The 20,233-nt window shown below is 46.2% G+C and overlaps 2 long non-coding RNA genes across 2 annotated transcripts in view; one reads left to right on the top strand and one right to left on the bottom strand.

The window, feature by feature from the left end:
* The first annotated feature begins 687 nt into the window (after positions 1 to 687).
* LOC118158118 lies at positions 688 to 2,981 on the top strand. Its single transcript, XR_004746793.1, has 2 exons — positions 688 to 1,118; positions 2,087 to 2,981. It is a non-coding gene; the product is annotated as an uncharacterized LOC118158118 (long non-coding RNA).
* A 4,290-nt stretch (positions 2,982 to 7,271) lies between these two features.
* The window catches only part of LOC118158115, a 43,900-nt gene continuing 30,938 nt past the window's right edge, over positions 7,272 to 20,233 (bottom strand). Inside the window, exon 5 of the long non-coding RNA XR_004746790.1 lies at positions 7,272 to 7,461. This is a non-coding gene — a long non-coding RNA (uncharacterized LOC118158115). The remainder of the gene's footprint in view (positions 7,462 to 20,233) is intronic.

Here is a 20,233-nt window from a genome sequence, read left to right as displayed (position 1 = left end):
AAAGGGGGGGAACAGCAAAGGAAAAAGGGGGGGGGAAAGGCCAAAAAAAAAAAAAAAAAAAAAAAACCAACAACCCACACCGCACCCTGTGTATTGAAGGCGGCGGATAACGCCGCCCGAGGAGCGGAGCGGAGCAGCGCTCTGCGGCTCAGCGCCCCATGGCCCCGCCGAGCCCCGCCGGCAGCCCCCGGGCAGGGCGGCGGCGCTGCGCCCGCCCGGGGCCCACCCTCCGCCGCGGCCCACCTTGCGGCAGGCCCCCGCTAACCCCTTCCTCGCCGCTCCTCCGCCTCGCTGCCCACCCCCTGGCAGCGGAGGGGGGTGGGCAGCGGCTGGCTCCAGCCCCCGCGTTGCTTCCCGGGGTTAGCGGGGTTAAGGGCCCCCGGGGAATCACTGATGTGGGGCTGGACTCCTTCACTAGTGGGCTTCGAGGGTCGGTGGGTGTATGCTGCTGCCTGGTCTGTTTTTAGGACTAGGATGTAGGGGGGCACTGGAACAGGTTGCCCAGAGGAGCTGTGGGTGCCCCGTCCCTGAATTGCCCAAAGCCAGGCTGGATGGGGCTGGAGGCAGCTTGGGCTGGGGGCAGGGGGCCCTGCCCACAACCGGGGCTTGGAACTGGCTGGTCTTTAAGGTCCCTCCCAACCCAAACCAGTCTATGAGTCAATGAAGCAGCAATGGAGGAGAAGAAACCACATATGCACATGGCCCCAGTGCTCCTGTGTGCACAAGGGTGCGTGCACCCTGTGCTCCAGCCCAGCCAGCCTGCCTGCCCCTCTGTTTGGTGCTGAGGAGCAGAGCAGGGAGCTGCGGGTCACCAACGCAGGCAGCCCCTTCTGGGCACACAATAAGCACATGGCCTGGGGATCTCTGCCTGGTATGAACAAATCCACCAAAAAGCAAGTCCAGGGAAAGCCAGGCCAGGGTACTTCAAGTGGGGTGAAATTCAGCTAAAGACAATTGAAGATAAATACACCGCGGGATATTCCGATGGTGAAATCAGTTAACTGCAGAAGAATCTTCAATGGGAGCCAAGTACACGAGTCAACTAAAACTGCCTTTGTTGGACCCAGGAAACAGCCTGGAGAGCCCTCCAGCACCTACAGCAACACTCCCACAACCAGGTGAGCACTGAGCGAAGACAAGGGCCTTCACAGTAAGTGTCAGTTTTACAGGTTAAAGGCATTTAATTCACATCATGCATATGCTTTCCTTTTCTGATTTAAAATCGTCCCCACCTCCTTCCTTTCAGCCTTGTGGCCACCGCATTTCCCATATTGGGATTTTACCATCAGAAGGGACGTGGTCACCAGCTCAGGAACCAGGCAGAGGGATTATTTTTTTAGCTGGTCTGTATGTACTAGAAATCCCATCTCCATTGATTATCAAACCACTCCTTTGTCACGTCAGCTGCAATGCCCAGCCACAGGATTTCTATGTCCTGCTGCCTGCTTGCCCTGTCCAGGGCCTGGATGGAGGTGCAGGAATTTAGCAATGGTCCAAGTCCCTGACAATCATTGGGGTGTGCAGGCCTGGCTACATCCTGCAATTTTACCACTTTGATGAAGCATTTTTGTGTCTAGTGAGGACACTGATTCTGCAAGCTGGCTCTCAGCATTGTCAGGGGAAGCTGAATGTTTCATCAGGGTGAGACCTGGATCAACCTCTTTGCATCCTTTTACTTCTTTCTTTTTTTCCCCGATCCACAAAGCAACTTTCACAAGTGACTTTCCGAGCTTCACCTGGGTTGCATACGTGAGTAAAGCAGGGTAAAACCCACTGACTTGCAGCACGTTATTCCCTGCCTTCAGCTAATTTCCTTTCCTTCAACTCTGGAAGACATTAGCCAAAAAGGTTCCAAGCTTCACAGCTGAATACAGTAGCTGGAAAATCCATTAAGGTTATGTATTTATTATTAAAAATTGTTAAAGGACCAAGCTCTCATTAATCCCTAAACATATCCACAATAACTCCAAACTCGTGCCTGTGTAAATAAAACCAGCCTCTGGCCCTTTTCTCTTCTTCTCCGTGAGAACTCAGAGCTGATCCTGCCAGACCCTCATTTTTAAGAACCTGTCCTCGGTACCAACAGGGGTGGCAAGAGGAGGGAGCGCGCTCCAGAAGGTGACAGCTGCCTTGGAAATCAGCGCCCCGATGTCCGCATTGCGCTTCTGGAAATGATATGGCAAGAGACAATATAATACTAATGTGACAAAGCAAAGCACTGAAAAACTATGTGAGGCAGGGCAGGTTGTTGTCAGAGACCTGCTTGGCTGCCTGTTGGGGACCGGTGGTGGTTGTCAGTGTCAGCGCCGAGCCGTCGCTCTAATAACAAGTGGATTATCACTTGATGTAATTTGCTTTCAAGCTGCCGTACACCAGTCAGACCGATTACAGTTAGGTACCTCCCAGCTCGCAGGGAGATGTTCAGCAAACCCACAGCCATGAGGCACCACAAGGTCTTAATTTCAGTTTCAGTGTCTTTTTAGACGAAGGAAAGCAGTGGCTGAATGGTGAGCTGGCAATAAATATGGCAGCAATAAACGTGGTGTCCAAGAGGAGGCAGGGCAAGCCAGTGAATGATTTGAGTAGAGGCATGTGCCTTAAAAATATCCCATACGTTACCTAGATGTAAAGTCTGTAGGGTCAAACTTAGAGGTCCCTTAGAGAAAGTCCTCTATTGAAATTAAGTAGTTGTGCTCAGTCAGGAGTGATCCACTGAAATAAAAACTACAGAAGGTCTGTGATGGCCACTGAAGTGAGGAGGCCTGTAATTACTGCCAACAGTACTGGGGGGAGTTTGGTCCACTCCAACTGCAGATGTCCCAAGAAATGCACATTCAGCCGCTCCCTGGAGAGGGTTCAAGAGCACTGCATGGTCTAATGGCTCTCACAAGTGGGATTAGTTTCTCAACTTTTAGCCTAATTTTTTTGTATTGCTTAATTTCATCACATTATTTCTGATTAAACGCTTTGTGGAAGGCATACAATTGCTCCCTAGTCTGGATTTTCATGTTTTAATGATGGTTAATTATTCCAGGAGAAACTTTTATTTTTACTTCTTATTCATTGTGCTTTTGCACTGGGTGGTTTATCCTGAAGTTTAATTAGCACATTTCAGAACTAAATATCTAGATTAAATCATTGCTGAGCAAGCTCTGCTCAAGGACTGCTGTGCACAGCCTCCACGCACCTGCCAACACACACAACTGATGCATTGATCGATGGGTTATTTGGGCTCGCATGTGTTGATCGACGGGTTATTTAGGCTCACTCGTACTGATCAATGGGATCTTTGTTGGAGACAAGCCAGCTGAACACTGCAGGGGCTCAGGGAAGCAGCATCTTGCTGCCCCGCGGTGCTGGGCTCACCTGCACCCCATCCTGCTGCAGAGGAAGAGGATGGACAAAGGCACTGATCATGATGGGTAGAAAGGGCAGCCTAAAGCCTCTTGAAGCACCGGAGACAGTATTGCATGCACTGACAGCAGGTCTGGGCCGCAGCAGCGCTGGCAGAGTCACATCTCCAGCCCCACCATCTGCTTGAATCCAAGGCTTCATTTCAGCCTATTAGAGAGACTGGGGCTGGCTGCAAACATCAGATGTAGGAATAGGTTTGGCAAAAGTCCATCCCTCTCCTGCTGTCTCAGACACCAAGATTTTGATTCAAGCTCATCTGCAAATACTAAAAAAACTTCAGTTTTGCCACCCTGGTGGAGCTCATCACAAAAAAACACCTTCAAAAAGACCAAAAAAAAAAAAAAAAAAAAAAAAAAACAATTCCTTATACTACATTATCTCAACAAACTGAAGCTACAGACAAATGCGATTACACCCACAAAAATCTGCTTGCTCCCAACCGAGAGTCCAAACAGCAGCAGCTACGCCGAGGCCAAAAGAATCTGCTGGTGCACGCGCAAGCTCTTCCCTGCAAGCCTGACATCCTGTGAGCTCCTGCAAGGGGCACGGCTCCCAGACCTGCAGCAATGCCCATGTGTGAGAGAAAAGCACCTCCTGTTCACTGAGCAGGCTGGTTTTATGCTCCTTATTTACACAGAGCTCTGGCACACTGTGTAATGAAAATGGGGAAGGCTTCAAGTCCTTTGCTAGCCCACAAAAATAAGTTGACTCTCTGCGCCAGCACTGCAAGGCAAACAGCCCCAAACCAAACCCAGAAAACTCACAATGAATTTCAGCAGGGAGGGCTTTTTTTTTTGTTGTTTTGTTTTGCTCTTAGAAAGATAGCCCTGTAATTTAGTGACTCATACGTTCTACATCCTTTGTTGCTTTTCATTTTCAACATCTTTAAACTGTTTGCGGAGAACTCACTTATTTTTAGACTTCCCATCAGTGAGAGACATTTTAGCTGGTTTGGAGGGGAAAAGCTCCGTTGAGATTTTTGTATCTGGGGTGTTAATAGGCACACTTCCTGGTGGAAAGAGATTTCCTTCCTCTTCTTTCTTTTGCATCTGATTCGGAAGCTGGGCAGTGATTTTTGGGCACACCAAGGTCTGACCTGATGGAGGGAGGAGGATGGCCACAAGCATATGCAGACACATGTAGGGGGTTGAAGAATAAATGTGGGCTCTGGGAGCACTAGTTATCTTCTACCCTTGTCATCAGATCTGAAAATCTCCTGCCATGCTCCAGAAAGCCTCTGTAAGTTAAAGGGGGAGAACATGCCCCAGTGCAGCACTACCCCAGATTTCTCCATGCTAGGCCAAAAGCATGAAGAGTAGTTTAGATGCCATGGGGGACAAAAAAAATAATAATAAATAAAAAAATAAATAAAAAAAATAAAACTATATATCTATCTTTGCTTTAAAAATTCATTTTTTTTTTTTTTTCTCCAGAAAACTGACCTTTCAAAATTTGAGTTTGCTTCGGTTTGTTTACAAAAGCCAATACCTCTTTTCACATTGCAATTTGGAATTTATTTTTTTTTTTAAGGAACTTTAAAATTAAATTAGAAAAAAATTCAAAATGAAAATTAGTTCTGCAGCCCTAAAAGTGAGGCATTTCATTTAAAAAAAAAAAAAAAAAAATCTGAATCCTGTCTGCCTTTTAAAAAAAAATATATATATATTAATTATGTCAATCAACACGGAAAAGACCTCCAAACAAAAACCACGCCAGCACCAAACATCCCCAAGCCTCCAGATGCACATTCCTCCACCTCCGGCCAGCGCTGCAGTGCGCTCACTGCCCTCACGTCTCCCAGGGCAGGCGCCTTGCTCAGAATGAGAGCGAGGGACATGCCTGTGCAGGCAGGGACACCTCCTGCTCCTCTGCATGCAGGCCATTTGCGTGTGTCCAGACCATACTCCAAAATGCATGCTGTAGACTCAATGCTGAGCTCAATGGACACATCCCACAGACCCTCTGTCTTGCACTATGGAGATGCTTGGATTTTACCAGCACATGCCACCCTAGCGCAGGCAGCAGGGCATGGGACAGGACCAGCCACCGTCCCCCTGCGGTGTCCCCAGGTGCCAGCTGGCTCCGCAGCCGCTGCACGCTGTGCTCAACTCATGCCAGCTGCCGAGTGCAGGATGAGCTCCTGAGCCCAGAAACAGCGGCAGCTCTCTGGCCAGTGCAAAGGAGCCTTTTCCAGGACACATTTGTAATATTGCTGAAAGCTGCAGCCCTAATGGAGGGCTGGAAATATTCCACGGCGCTTTGGCTGTCACCTCTCCCGAGCGTCACAGAGAGGTCTGAAATACCCAGGTTCTGTTCCACAGTCTCCGACCATCCAAGACTTCAGAGTATGTTTATATCCAGGCCACTGCCGTGTCTTCTGTCCCAGACATTATTGTGGCTGTAGCCCAATGTCACCCACCCAGCTCTTCCTTTTAGATATGCACAGCCCAAACCAGCCTAACTGTGTGCCCAACACAGAGCTCTCTGCTCTACTCGTTATCAGGCTCCAGCTTCATGTCCAGATGAAGCCAGCACTCAGCATCCTCTGGAGGAGCTGCCACCATCTCCCCATTGCAGGTGTCCACACAGTGCATGTGCAAGATCAGCCTTTGCCATTTCACAGCTCCTTGCAAAACAGCACAAACTCACTTTGCTCAAGCCCCAGTGACCCAAACTCATCGGTCTGTGTCTTGGGAGAAACATCTCCAAAGAAGCTGGCTCAGGGAATTGGCTTTTGCTCAGTAAGAACAAGGCACAAGGATAAATGTGCATAGGCTGCAGGGTGGACAGTGTCAATACAATTAGTTTGTTCTATTATTTGTCATGCCATATGCCCTGGTACTCGATCCACAAATCTGAGCCATCAGCTGTGAACACCTGTCAAGGAGTTAAGTAATTTTCCAGTTTCTGGGTAGAATAACTGGAGACAATAAGGTTGATTTAATCGGCAATGCAGAATCCAGAAATACAGCGGCTTAAAAATACATCTTGGTATATTTTGTACAAGAAAACCTTTCTGTATTAGAGTTTAACCAGAAGAGGGGAAAAAACAACAACAACAACAAAAAACCACCTCCTTAGTGGATGTATTGTAATAGAGAAACAAGGCAGGTATTAGGTGAAGTATGGCGGAAAGGAGATAAACAGGACACCATGTTCTCCTGCTTGTCCACAAGAGACAGAAATTCCCATTTAGAAAACCCAATAAAAATGTAATTCTTTCATAACAACTGCATCCACTGTATATTGTTTCTCTGAGGAAAAAAAAATATAAGTGACTTTGAAGTCCTCCAATGCCATCAAGAACATATTTTTTCCCCCAAGTATCTCAAAAGCAGCAAAAAATATGAAAAAAAAATTAATGACTGCTAACGGCTGAAACAGATGGTCTGCTGTGAATCCCCACAGCCTCCTGCAACTGTGAGTCAAGCCATTTTTCAAAATGGTGAAGGGGGGGGGGGAAGGGGGGGGGGGAGAGGGAAATCAATTTCCAAGATTACCAAGCTTCCAAAAATCCATTTGGATTTCCCAGCTGAGAGCCAACAGAAATGGAGGGCTTGGCTGGTACAGATCCTGCATGGGCTTGATCCCAGAGCATCCGTCACCCACACATCATGCACACATAGGTGCTCTGGACACATTTGCTTTCAGCACAGTCCCACAAAGATGCAGGATGAGGATTTACTCTAAGATTTTGGCCAAGGACCATTTACACCATCAGATTCCCGACATGTGCACCCACTGCCTGTCCCCAGTGCTGTTCCTGCTGCCCACCCTCGGGAGCAGCATCCCTCCCTCCCCGTCCTCCCGCCCCTGTTGCAAGGAACGGTTTGAGATGAGAAAGCCACTTGCCAGGAAGGAAACTCTGGTTGCCTGCTCCTCTGCTGCAGCTCCTCTGTCTCCCCGGGTGACTCGTCCCCTCGGCCACCTTCATGCTTGGGCTGCCCCTCTCCACGCTCTTCGATCAGCCCCATCAGGCAGACGCGGCGGCAGGTTCACGGAGGTGCCCGAGCTCATCATGGGGAGAGCGAAGCCAGCAGTGCGACTCTGTAAGGAGTTGACAGAAACTTACTGCACGCATTGTACCAGTTTATCATTTATTTAAATTCAATCTTTCAATAATTCATGCCAGCCTTTCACTGTGGAGCAGGACAACAATGGCAGGAGCGCAGTGACACAGGCAGTGAATAACCACATCTGGAACAGATGTTCAGTTCTAAATAAAAGCTGGTTTTGCAGAGAATGTTAAACACCATGGGAATAGTATGCTTTGGGACACAGCCCTGCTCCTTCCAGGGGGCAGCAGCAATTTGCTCATATGTTTTGCAATGCAGAGTTAGGACGGATCAAATGAAAAATCCAGGGCTGACTACAGCTGCAGCCCAGTAGTTGTGAGCAGACCTGCAGCATCCACATGCATCTCTGGGCACAACCACGCCCTGCTGCCAGTCCACCCAGGTGCTCCTAAGAGCGAGCTGGGTGAGACCAGTGCTTCTGCATTGCAGGGAGGGGGGCACGAGCACCCCTGTGAGAGGAGGAGCTGAAAACCGTGCTGGTATCTCTGCAGGGTGCCCACCTGCATCAGGTGCCCCCAGTCTCCGAGCCCTCGGGAAGGGCATCCACCTTCCACAAACACCTCCGCCGGCTGAGATGCGCAACCCTCTAAGACCAACACCTCCCGCATTGTGCCACCAAGCCTCCCCTGTCCATCCTTGCAGGCTGTGCTCAGCTGCCTTGCCATCTGAGAGACATCCTTGAAGCCCATTCCCCACCACCATGGGCATACCTCACCGTGGATCCCCCTTCCCTTCTGCACCCAGTATAAATGGGGGTCCACTGCCAGGACCCTCCATGCTTGCAGCTTAGTGAGCTGCCATCTCCAATTCCCCGATGGGACACTAACCCATACTGTCAGTCACCCTGAAATGTCAGCCGCTACCAGGCCTGTTACACTTCTGAACAAAGCACTTTATTCCTTTTCCTGTACTGAACCTTGCACTTGGAGCAGTGTCCCAAAGTGATGCGCACACCTACCTTTACCCTTCCCAAACCCCCATCCCTAATGGCCCAAAACGCTGGCGCAATGCAATGTCCCCTCTTCATGCCAGCCACCCTTACCTCTGTTCTCCCCTGCCCATCTGTTGCTGGCCTTGCTCTCCTTCTATTTGGTTTTTAAGTGCTTTGAGGCAAGAAATTATTCACCATTTTTTCTGAAATTGCATTACACCTCACACACTTGAGGCCTGACCCCAGACCAGACCTCCAAGGTGTATGATTACCACTACTAGAACTGCTATCACTGACCCTGAGACTCCACCTGGGCTCTCATTTCAGTCCTTATATTTTTTGGACTACCTCATTTATCACTGTTTTTGCAACATGTCCTGTGATAGCTGGACTCCACTCTATGTCTGGATAACGCAGCTTTACAGACAGCTTTCACTGCAAGTTTTCCTGCTAATAGTGTCTTGTTCTTAAACATGAACCTTGCACTTTACCCTGCTAGCTAAGCACTTAATGTCAGAAAGAAATTGTGGTTTTGGTGTTTTGTTTTTTTTTTTTTTTTTTTTTTCCTAGATAATGGCTGGTCTTCCAGATTGAGTTGATAATGAAATAAGTAATGACATTAAAGCCCATTAATCAGTAACAAGCAGTGAATAATACAGAGTGCAAAGCTGTCAACTGCTCCTCAAGGACAAGCTAAGGGGAACCCTGGAGAAATAGTGAAGCCGTTCAAAATTGGGTCCCCCAGTCTCTGTGTCTTCCTTCTTACCCCCTTAAAGTGGCCAACAATCAAAGCTGGCCAGTTCTTCCCTTGGGGGAGCTGGGCTTGTGCCAGGCTGTCCGATTAGACCTTCCTTGATGTCTGAGAACTCCCCACAGCATTCACAGCCCTGCTGAATTTCACACCTAGCAGGAACTCACTTTCAGCAATTTCTTCCACTCCCTGGTACAGGACATGAAAAATGAGGGAGGGATTCAGGAGGGCTACTCTCTACACACATTTCTGATCACGCTAACATCAGTGGTAAAAGGACGTGGCTCACACCTCCAGCAGGATTTTCCCCTGCGAGCCTGTTCTGACTCGAGCTCCGTTTCCCCAGAAGCATCCCCAGGAGGAAAGGGCACGTTGTGTTGCAATGAACACTTGTAGTTGTCATGACAGTGGGTGGATGACAGGAAACGCTACAGCAGATCTCAGAAATAAACGTCTGAGCAAAGCCACCCCTCGGAGAGAGCAGCCAGCGGGGTCACAGTCAAGAGCGCAGGCATCTCTATTAGCACAGAGGCTGATTTATTAGTCTCTCTGTGTATCTACACCCACAGAAAATGTGGTACCCTTGGGGCCAATGTCTTCAATCCACATTTATAAGTGTCTAACCCAAGGGACTGCTCAGCTGTATTACACGGAGCTGGTGACAGCTTCCCTCCATCTTTATAGAAGGCACCAAGAAGCACAGAACAGGGATCCTAGGAAAAGGGCCATTCGGGTCTGGTTAAACAGCAGCGGGGGCTGCTGAGGACCTTTCCCCATGCAGAGCTGCGAGTGCTCAGTCTAGGAGACTGGGGACATGAGTGGTAGCCCTGGCAATGGCAGTCTTCTGCCAACCCCCCTTTCGCTTGCATGCAGAAAGGATACTGCAGTGAAACTAACTTCACGCTTTCCTGCTCATTTTAGGTTAGAAATGAGTAACCAATGCTAGCCATAAATGTGGCAATGAATAGTAAAAATGTCATCTAAAAGAAGAAAACTATTTTAAGCTGCTTTAAAATTTTTACTGGTTTGAATTAAGTGTTAATTAAGCAAATTTCTAATATATATATATATATATACTCATGAGATGGACTGTGTGTACAAACATAGGTGGGCACAAACCTCCAGGCTATGGAAGTTTCCCTTAGCATTTCGCAGCCATCCCCTGTGACAAGGAAAGAGGTCTCCCCTCACCTCAGTACCACCAGTCAGAGCCTGTGCTGGGTCCTCCAGGACTGAAGAGACAACAGCACGTGGGAGCAAGCCCCATGGTGAGTCAGTATGATCCAAGTGGAGTATGTTGTGTGTGAAGGGGAAGAGCAAGGAGCAACAGGAACAAGCGGAAGCAAGTGAAGTCACACCAGAAATAATGAAATCACTCAGCAGGTAGTGCTGCTTTGGGGCAGGACTCCGAGAGGCCGTGGGATCTCCATCCTCAGGTAGGAGAAGGCCCTGCACAACCCTGGGCAGGGGTTGGACTAGAGGTACTAAGGATCCCTACCAGGTTAAATTCCTCCTAAGTTTTTATGGTTTTGTAGGGTCAAAAACAACCAGGAAGAGAATTTTTTTTTATTTTTTTTTGTTTTTTTAAAGTAAAGAAGTGAAACCCTTTTTAATTCCTTGCACAGGTCACATCCTGTCCATGCGCCTTAAGCTCAGTACTCTCACAGTACTTCGGGGCTGTGTCACCGAAATGGTTAAGTAGGAAAGCGTTTGCAACCCAGCCCAGCTGGCTGGCCAAGCGCTGCAGTGCTCCTGGCCCTAAGTTTACTTTCCTCTTTTGCTTTTCACTCTCTCATGCCAAACGTAAGGGTCTGGCCTGCTTCACAGCCCGCTTTGCCAACACGATCACAGTGACTCACTCAACAGCTCTTCATCACAACACATTCTTTCAATGGGACTTCATTTTGGATGGCATGATCTTCACAATCTGATGCTGGAGAAAGGCAAGAAATGCATAAATATGGGGGCAAAGTGAAGGGGGAAGGGTAGCAGTGGGGTTGGGTCAGAACCAGTGGAGTGACACTAACTTCATTTTACCTCCACCGGCAGGTAGCCAATTTCACTAATAAGAGAAGAAACCCAGCTCAAAGGAAAAAGAAAGGCCCTCACATCACTTCTTCCATCAGGCTGACACCTCTTCATCTTGGGGAATTTAACATCTGTTACATAATTCAGAGAACATGTGGTTATTTTCCAGGCTTATTAATAGCTCCAAACCTAAGGCTGAAAATGAAAATCAGCAGCTGCTCCAGACTTCACCTCTTTGAGAAATAGGTGAGAGCAGGTACAATGGCTGGCTGGGGGTCAGGGCTTTCACTCACTCCAAGGCTCCTCATTACAAGCCATGAAGGACAGAGTTTGGACTGCACCTCTGCTGCTGAGACATCTGGATCTCCACATTTTCTTCACATCTCATTTTTTCTCTCCAGTAAAGGCACATTTCATGGGAGTAGGCAGAGGAAAGGGCCTCACTCTCCACAAGAGTGGACTGGAAGAGTGCCTATGGGAGGGGAGGGAGATACTTCACTGCCCCTTGCATACATAGAGCACGTTTATTCATCAGGTGTTCAATAGCATCCAAGGTGACTATCAGGGCTTCCACAGACTTTGATGTAAGGATTTTTCTTAATGCCTATGCCACCCTCTCTCTAACTTGGATAACAGGTTGAAGAAGTGCACTTGGCACCTAGAGCATTGAGAAGGCCGGTCATAACCTGGAGTTCTGCTTCTGGCAGGGATAGAAGTACACCACCACGGGCATACCTCTCTGCTCAGGAATAAGTGCTCCCTTATTAGGCACTTCCAGGCAGCATTCAGGCTGGGCAATAGCCTCTGTAAAGGCAAATCCATGGCTGGAATAAACACTGTGTGTCTGCTGCTGAAATGCACAACCTGCAGCTCGTGTGCCTTATTGTGCAATGGTAGAGGGAAAGCTCCCCCAGCCTTTGCCATCTTCAGTCCATCCAAGCATCAATGACAACATAGGGTCATGCAAATGATTTTTCAGTGGCAGAACCTAAAGTTAAAGTTCAGCTTACTCCAGTCCCAAATTCATGTGCGGCTCTAAGCCAATGAAGAAAAAGCAAACCTGACAAAAGATTGTGACTAATGTAAAAAACACTTCATTTTCTGGCACTTGATAAAGGCCAAGAACATTTGACAAGAACAGCTAAGTTCACCAGACACCACTGCTCGCTGCAGGGAGGAGGTGGTTGCCGCATTCTGTTCAGCTCCAAGCCCTGTCCAGTTCAGCCGCTCCCATGGGAGGTGGGAGACCCATGCCTAAGAGCTCAGTTGGCCACTTGCAGAACAGCAAAGTGCAAGGCCTAAACTATCAGAAACCAGGAGCTAGTCTTTTCCTAGCTCACATGATGAGAAATACTTAAATAGTCAACAGGACAGAGTAGAGCCCATACATCTTGTCCTACCAGGAAAAAGCAGGCAGACTGTTATTCTTCACGTGCAATCAATATTCAAATATTTATACAGTGCAAAGCAGCAGCAGGAAAACCTAAGGAAAATCCACCCAGAGACATGACAAGCTTCAAGGCAACTCCAGCAGGAAACAAGAGTCCTTGGCTCAAGACCTTTCAAAATGAACAGAGAGATGCCTTTAGGCAGCACAGCCCACCTTCTGACTCACTATTGGATCAGCAGAGCTGGCGCAGATCCGTGACCCAAGGGACTGCACATCGCAGCCTTCACACGGTCAAGAATCACAAGGCATCCAGCCTGCCCAGGGGGCAGGAGAAAGCGGTCATGGACAGGACCCATACTGCAGCGTGAAGCTGGGCCCTGCTTGGGTTTGCAGCTGATTCTGCTGTCTCCAGCAGGCCTTGCTGGCTTGTTTGCTCCCACCCCAGAGCTGTGGGTTACTCAGCTCCTCACTCCACTCGCTGGAGAAATTCCCATGCAAACTGAAATAATCTACTGAAAAGTGAACTATTTCCCTCAGTCTGAATTCACCAAATTCAAGAACTGTCAGCTGATCCAAAACTACATTTTCAAACTAAAACCAGAAGGTACCATTTTGGCAGAGGAAAATAGCTGTCAGCTTTGTCTTAATGTAGCTGAGATATTTTTTTCCTTCCCTATACTTCTTTCACCCTCATCCATTTGAGAGTTCACTCACTTGTACTTTTCATGGGCAGCACATCATATTTTTCCTGTCCACCTACCCATGTTTCTCTCTCCACACAGATCTGAAACACAGACTTCTTATTTCTTCCTCTGTACCTGGGCTGATGCTGAATGCTCTCCTAGGAAAACATCTGCACAAGGAAAGCTCCCTGTGGAGTTCCCCAGAAGAAATTACTTGCTGCATGGAAATGGCAATAGCCACAAGAAAACTACACTGCAGAAGCATCTACAGGGAGGGGAGAGCCTTTCTTGCCTGACATCATCATCTGGCAGTGGTTTCCACAGCAATGCATCTTGAAGTACACTGGGTGCAAAATCTTGCCCAGGGAGATCAGTCTGGCAAGATTTCCCAGAAATATTATTTCTCTATAAATCCAGACATTGTGGGATACTCACATTGGATCTTACATTCCAACGATTCCTTTTTGCCTTTGTATGCTAAGCTCCAAACCTGCTGCAGGGCAGCAGTTCTAGGGTCAATTGGATGCAACTCAGTTTATTAGCATAAACATGGAGCCACAGGATATTAGGAAAGGAGTGTGCTAAGAACTTCAAAGCTCTTGGAAATTTAGAAAGCATCTAATTATAACTGTTACTGAACAAGGAGTTTGCACATTATTCATAGTCTTTAGAAAAAGCAACTGGCAACGTCAGAAAAATTATAAAACGAGGATTTGGAGTACATGACCTCCTGTTCATATTGTGCATTTGCCATGTAATGAAAGAAAAACAGGAAAGAGTTTTGCCAGGGTATGGAGAGGGGGGAAAAAAAGGCAAGAAGACAACAAAATTGAAGAGGATTTTGTTGGCAGAACTTGGAAATTATTACCACAGGATCTAAGCAGAGCTTTAGTAGGTATTTATTAGGATGGCAACACTGGAAGTCCAATGAAAGTAGAACAGCAAATAGCTAGTTCAAACTCAGAGCTTCAGTCACTATCAACAGGCTATACAAATCAAGACCTTGGCATATAGGAGATGTCCAGGCTTAGTTGGATGGTACTCAGTAGTTACTTTAGCACACAAATATGCTCATCCATCTAGCTAATGATGCTTTTTGAACCACATTTTCACATATTACTCCCAATATCCACAGCTTCAGTTATAGCCACAAAGCCGCATTCAACCCCAATCCACACCACTACTATTTATACATGAACCAAGTTAGCAGGAGAGATTCAGTGATGGAACATTTGGTCAAAAATGGATTTCTCAGGGAGTGGCAGAGCTGGATTGGCTATGTGATGGGAGAAAACAACCAGAAGCCAGGGGTTCTGGATCACCAACCACAGGACCTGAACATGATGAGCAGAGATGAGCATTAGTAACAGGATCAAGGAACAACATTAGATAAGGTGAGAAACTAGGACCAAGGTCCACCCCTGAAGCTCAGTCAGAAGCCTGGAAACAGAGCTGCAGGGTGGGCCTGGGAGCCTTCTAGGAGACAGGGTTGAAGAATAGTTACCTACAACAGGTCTGAGAGCCTTCCAGCAGGCAGAAACCAGCCAGCCACAGACACGTCTCCAGCACAACTCATACAGGGCCTGAAGGCCTGAGGCTGAGCTTAAATAGGCTGCAAGACCATGGGTAGAATCCAGGTGAGGCTGCTTATAGCTATTAGTGTCCTTGGAACTCTAATAACAATAAAGTTTGAGCCCAGCATTCAGAAACATGGTAGAACTGTGCTTCACATGTTGAAAAGCAAAACCCTTTTCCTAGCATCTTGACTAACGCTCCTCTGGAGGTTGTTCTATGCTGTAGTAAGAGTTCTATGCTGTGAATGTTACATTATGGAGCAACTGCTGTTCCTGCTGACATCAGCAGCAAAGCAGAAAGGACTGTCCTTGTACTCTAGATCCATGCACAAAGCTTTGCCCTGGCTCAAGAAAGCAAGTGTGAGGATTTATGGAAACACCTGTACATTTGCTTAACCTCAACATGTGTTCGTGTGCCATTGATTCAAGCTATTTTATTGAAGTTATGTTCTTCTGCATTGGGACTTTGCTAGCTACTCTAGCTAAGTTCTGCAGAACTACTTTTTCAATATTTACATTATTGTGCAGCAGCACTTTAAGATGTTATTTATCAAAAGGTGCTTCATTTCCCCAAATTACATATGTTAAAAATATGTTCTAAAATGCATGGGTTGTATATTGTAGTTGAATGTTCTGTTAAACATTCCTGTGGGTGTTTGTTTTTTTTTTTTGTGAACTAGATATTTTCTGTTTTTATATTCTGAAGTTGTACCTCATACTGTACCACTGTGCAAAATCTTTCATTTGGTTATACATATTATTCACTGTGCTCCTGTGTGTTCTCCCTCTCTATTCCCTGCTCTACTTATTTACTTTGAAATAGAACCCAGTCATCTCTCACACAGCACTGTAATTTTTATCATTTTTTTTCTGCAAGATGTTAGCAAAACATATTTAAGTCTGACCCTGACAACCATACTCATTTTCTTTCAAACATTTCAATTATTACTTAATTTAAGCCTGCCTGAATAGTCCTGCTGCCTCTAATATGACCACTGCCACTGCAGTGTAGCAGTGTTTTCAAAATGAAAGGGTTTTTTAATTGTCCGTAGAAAAGTTGATGTTAACAATATAACTTCATTCAATATGGTGCATTCTACCAATGAATATTTTATTGCTTTCTGGAGATGTGGCTTAGAAACAAAGGAACATAATAGAGCTTGCCTCGGGTCAAAGTGGTATACACAAATAGTGCAAAGGGCTGAACTCCAAGTTCTGCCTCATGGCTCCATCTTCTGCAGACTGGAGGCACTATAAGCAATCTACAACTGGCAGCTGGAATTGCTGCCAGCTGGTTTGGGGAAGGGGAAACCAGCTACTTTTGTTGCTGATTTATCAGCACCATACAAAGTCAGGAGAAGTGTAGAGCACTGTTCAGAGCTGTTGCCTTCAATATTTTTACAATGGTCAGAAGTCAAAGAATGGGGATCCCCATTTGGGTGGGGATATGGATGCAGCTGTCACTCGGATTTTGCTGGAATGATGCTGACTGGTGGAGCTCTGCAATGTGAAGACATGCTGCGTAGGCTACCTCTATATCTCACTTGAGGCATGACATCTAAAATAATATTTGACTATCATAAATAACTAACTGGCAGAGCTAAAATCATCAAGTCCAGACACAGTAAAGCAGCTCTCAGTCTGATTCTGAAATGCCCAGGACCTACTTCAAGATGTAAGTGTTGCTCATATGACCTTAAAAATGACAAGTACATCAAAAATGAAGAAGCTGCTTAGGAAGAAATTACAAGGAGCAGTTAGAAGTGTAAAATAACAGTTTTAAAACTCCATATTGCAAGCCTGGAATAAACATACACTGACAAACAAAGCAGAGTTAAAAAAAGTTTGTGCAGCTACACAGTAAAGTCAGAGTTAAAAAGCATTTCTTGAAAAGCCCAAGTCATGTTCAAGAGAGGAAATAGATTCCTGAACGTGACAAATTGCATGGAAAAGAATTGTATGGCAGGCCAAAAAGGGTTTTGAGCAACAACTTGCTAGAGACATAAAAGGTAACAATAAAAGCTCTTCAGAAACATTAGGGGAAGGAGGTTTGCCAGAGAGGTGGTGTGGCTGATAGATGATCACTGCATAAAAAGCATACTCAAGAGAGACAGGTCATAGCAGAAAGGTTAAATTAATTGCTTGCATTGTTTTTCATTATGAAGGAGGTGGGAAATGAAGGAAAGAAACAGAGATAAATAATCTGTTATCATAATGAAAGAAGCATCCTATGGCAGTCCCAGAGAGGCCTGTCCAATAGATCTACTCATTTATTAAGAAATGATCTGGGGACTGTGAGTGTGTGATGAGTGAGATGACAAAATTTATTAGTGGTACAAAATTAATCAGGGTAATCAAACCAGAACTGGTTGCAGCAGTTTAAATAAATAAATAAATAAACCACAAAACCCAATGTCTGACAAATAAAATAAGAGCTGAATTTCAGTGCCAAACAGTGCAAAATAATGCACATAGAGAAAAATAGCCTGTAGTCTCCCTACAATATGGTAAGCCCTGAACTAGTGATTACCATTCAGGAATGAGTTACTGGGAAGAATATGGCTAATTCCTCGAAAACATCAACTCAAAGTTCACATAACCATGATTAAATGTAATGTGAGTGGTTGCTGGGAAAGAAATAGAGAACAAAATTGAAACTATGCTGCTGTCTGAATCCATTGTGCACTTTCGTGATGTATACATTTCTGCTCAGTGCATCCCAGAAAGGAAATAACGGAGCGAGAAAGGGTCAGAGGAAGGAACTGACGTTGAACAAAGCCAGAGAACAGCTTCTGTACAAAAATAGACTAACACGTTAGGACCCTTCAATCTGGCAAAGAAGTGGCTGAAAAGGATGTAGGAGACTCTTATCAAATCAGAATTTTATCAGATCCTCAACATCATGGGGAAGGTCAATAGAGAACAAATACATATAGCTTCTCACAGCCCCAGACCTAGGAGGTATCCAATGAAATTACCAAAAGCAGATTTTAAAGAAGTGAAAGGAAATATTTTTGCAAAGAATGTACAATTACGCTGTAGAATTTTTGCTGGAAGACTTCATGGTGGTCAAAAGCAGAAATAGCCTCAAGGAGGAATTAAATAATTCACTGAAAATGCAACAGACGTAGCTTCCAGCTCAGGAAGTGTCCATGAGTATCCAACAGAAGGTGGAAAGTTGTAAGAGAAGGTATATGCTGCACCTGCCCTCCTCCAGGACATTGGGCGAAACGGGAATTTGTTCTCACTATGTATAGCAGTGATGTCAAGGCATGGAGTTCCCATAACATTGCCCTGAGACTATGTGGCTTTTTTCTGCTGACATAGAAGGGAACGTTTCTTCCTGTAGCTGTTGGACACTGAGAGCTAGAAGACGTTCTCCATCAGACTGCACCAATTTTATGTGGATCACATTTTGGACATAAAGCATTCAACTAATAGTCAAGAAAAAGCCTAGTGAATCATCAAATGTGACCCTATGCTTTGCACAGGGCAGGTTCTTTTCATAATTCACACTATGAAACTCAGCTACTCTGTTCTTTAATATCCTTTATGATGAATCTGACTTAAGCACATTATTACAAAAAAAAAAAAAGGGGGGGGGGGGGGATTGTTTGTTTGTTTTCAGGGACTTCCACAGGCTTGTCTTCAAAAACACTGCACAGCAATGGGTATTCTTCCTTGTCACATTGGTAGCATTGTTCTCACTGGTCCATATACAGGCAGGTGCCCCTGCCAGGCCCCAGAAATAGGGGACATTGAGGGCCTGGAGAATGCCCTCATCCCACCAGCTGTCCTACAGCTGTTGCACATGGTGACTTCCTGTGCTGGTGGGGGCTGCAGGCGGTGGTAGGGAAGCTAAGAGAGAAGCCTCCACATGGACTCTGGTTTCTCCAGGTCCATAGACCAAGAGCCTCCTGTGTTGTACAAGCACAGATGCAAAGGGTGCTGGCTGTGAATTACATCACAGCAGTTCATTTTCCAACCCCTGCCTCTAGCTTTATACTTTCTTCACATCTTCTACTTTATCCTGCAATTATTTTTACAAACAAACCTTATTTTCTTCAGGTTTCTTTCTCTAGCAACACATGAGACCACATGAATGGGATACCTATTGGGAACAGTCCATACGACAAAAGTAGAGACATAACGTTATTCTTCACAAAAAGCCCACTGCAAAGCTCTGCTCTCTGAAAAGTAGTTTGATTTTGTTTCAAACTCAGTATTTCTGGAAAAGCCCAGAGCAAGCCTTCCCTTCGCCATCCATTCTGTAGCTGTACCTTCTGACATGAGTTGCAATACTGTCTGCTTCCCTCTCCTAAAAAGCCAAACCACCAATCAGAAGAAATCAAAAGTGACTTCAGAAGGCCAAGCATTCGCTGTGTCAGACAGGAAAAGCCAGAAAATTACCAGTGCTTGGAGAAGACTATGGGCCTATGCCAACATGACAGCAGGCTGATACACGTAGGGATCAAGGTCTGCAGACCCACATCTGCCTGCAGGGTCCCAGGCACTTCTGTGCCATCTTGGTCATGGATAGGCACGGGCACATTGCAGCTGTGCCATTCTGCCTGGGACTTTGTCATCAGGACACTCATTATATGATTGCCAAGTCTGCCTGCACCAGTGGTTTTTGCCAAGTTGCAACTGACCCTGCATCACCTTCACACAGTTTGGGAGGTCCATCTCAGGCCCAGAACATCATCTGATGGGTTTCTAGGAGCTACCATGGGGCAGAAGGAGGGTCAGTGTTACTAGGGGATTAGCAGGGCCTCTTCCTTGCTTCCTTGAACCTTCTGATTGCTCTCAGCCTGTCTAGACCTGTAATTGTTTTCTCAGGCATTAAATGAGACCTGAGATAGAGCCCTTCTTGTTCTTTGTGCCGAAAATGATTTAAGTCCATATCACTTCATGAAACCCCTTGTTGAAGTTACACGGTTCAGCTAGGTCATAAAGAGCAGTGACAGTATTTTCCATAGATCCATCTTCTTCTTGTACCCCAGAGAAAGCCAGCATCTCTCATAAGCGACATTTCAGGAGGGAATGAAATATTTATCAGACTTCCTGATGACAGCACCACATGATTTTGTTTCCTCAATCAGCAGGTCACAGGACAAAATAGCACTTTCAGTCTGTGGTCCAATCTGATGGAGAAAAGAGTCAATCTACTCTTTCAACTTGCTTGTTAAGCATGAGGCTTCTCTGTAACATCTCAATCTTCTTCCCACTCTGTACGGTCATCAGAGACTCAGAAAGCAGATGGCCTTAGGACTGGTCTCTGTGGGATGGGAGCAGCAAACTCCCAGCTCTTCCTGACACCGGGGTGCCCCACCATGTCCTGGGGCATCGTGCCACAGGAGGAGCATGTGTCCTGCGGCACAACGTT

The sequence above is a fragment of the Oxyura jamaicensis genome (genome assembly GCF_011077185.1).
Source record: "Oxyura jamaicensis isolate SHBP4307 breed ruddy duck chromosome 19 unlocalized genomic scaffold, BPBGC_Ojam_1.0 oxy19_random_OJ106421, whole genome shotgun sequence".
Taxonomy (NCBI): domain Eukaryota; kingdom Metazoa; phylum Chordata; class Aves; order Anseriformes; family Anatidae; genus Oxyura; species Oxyura jamaicensis.
The sequence above is the reverse complement of the archived record's forward strand: the minus strand, read 5'-3'. Positions and strand labels throughout refer to the sequence as shown.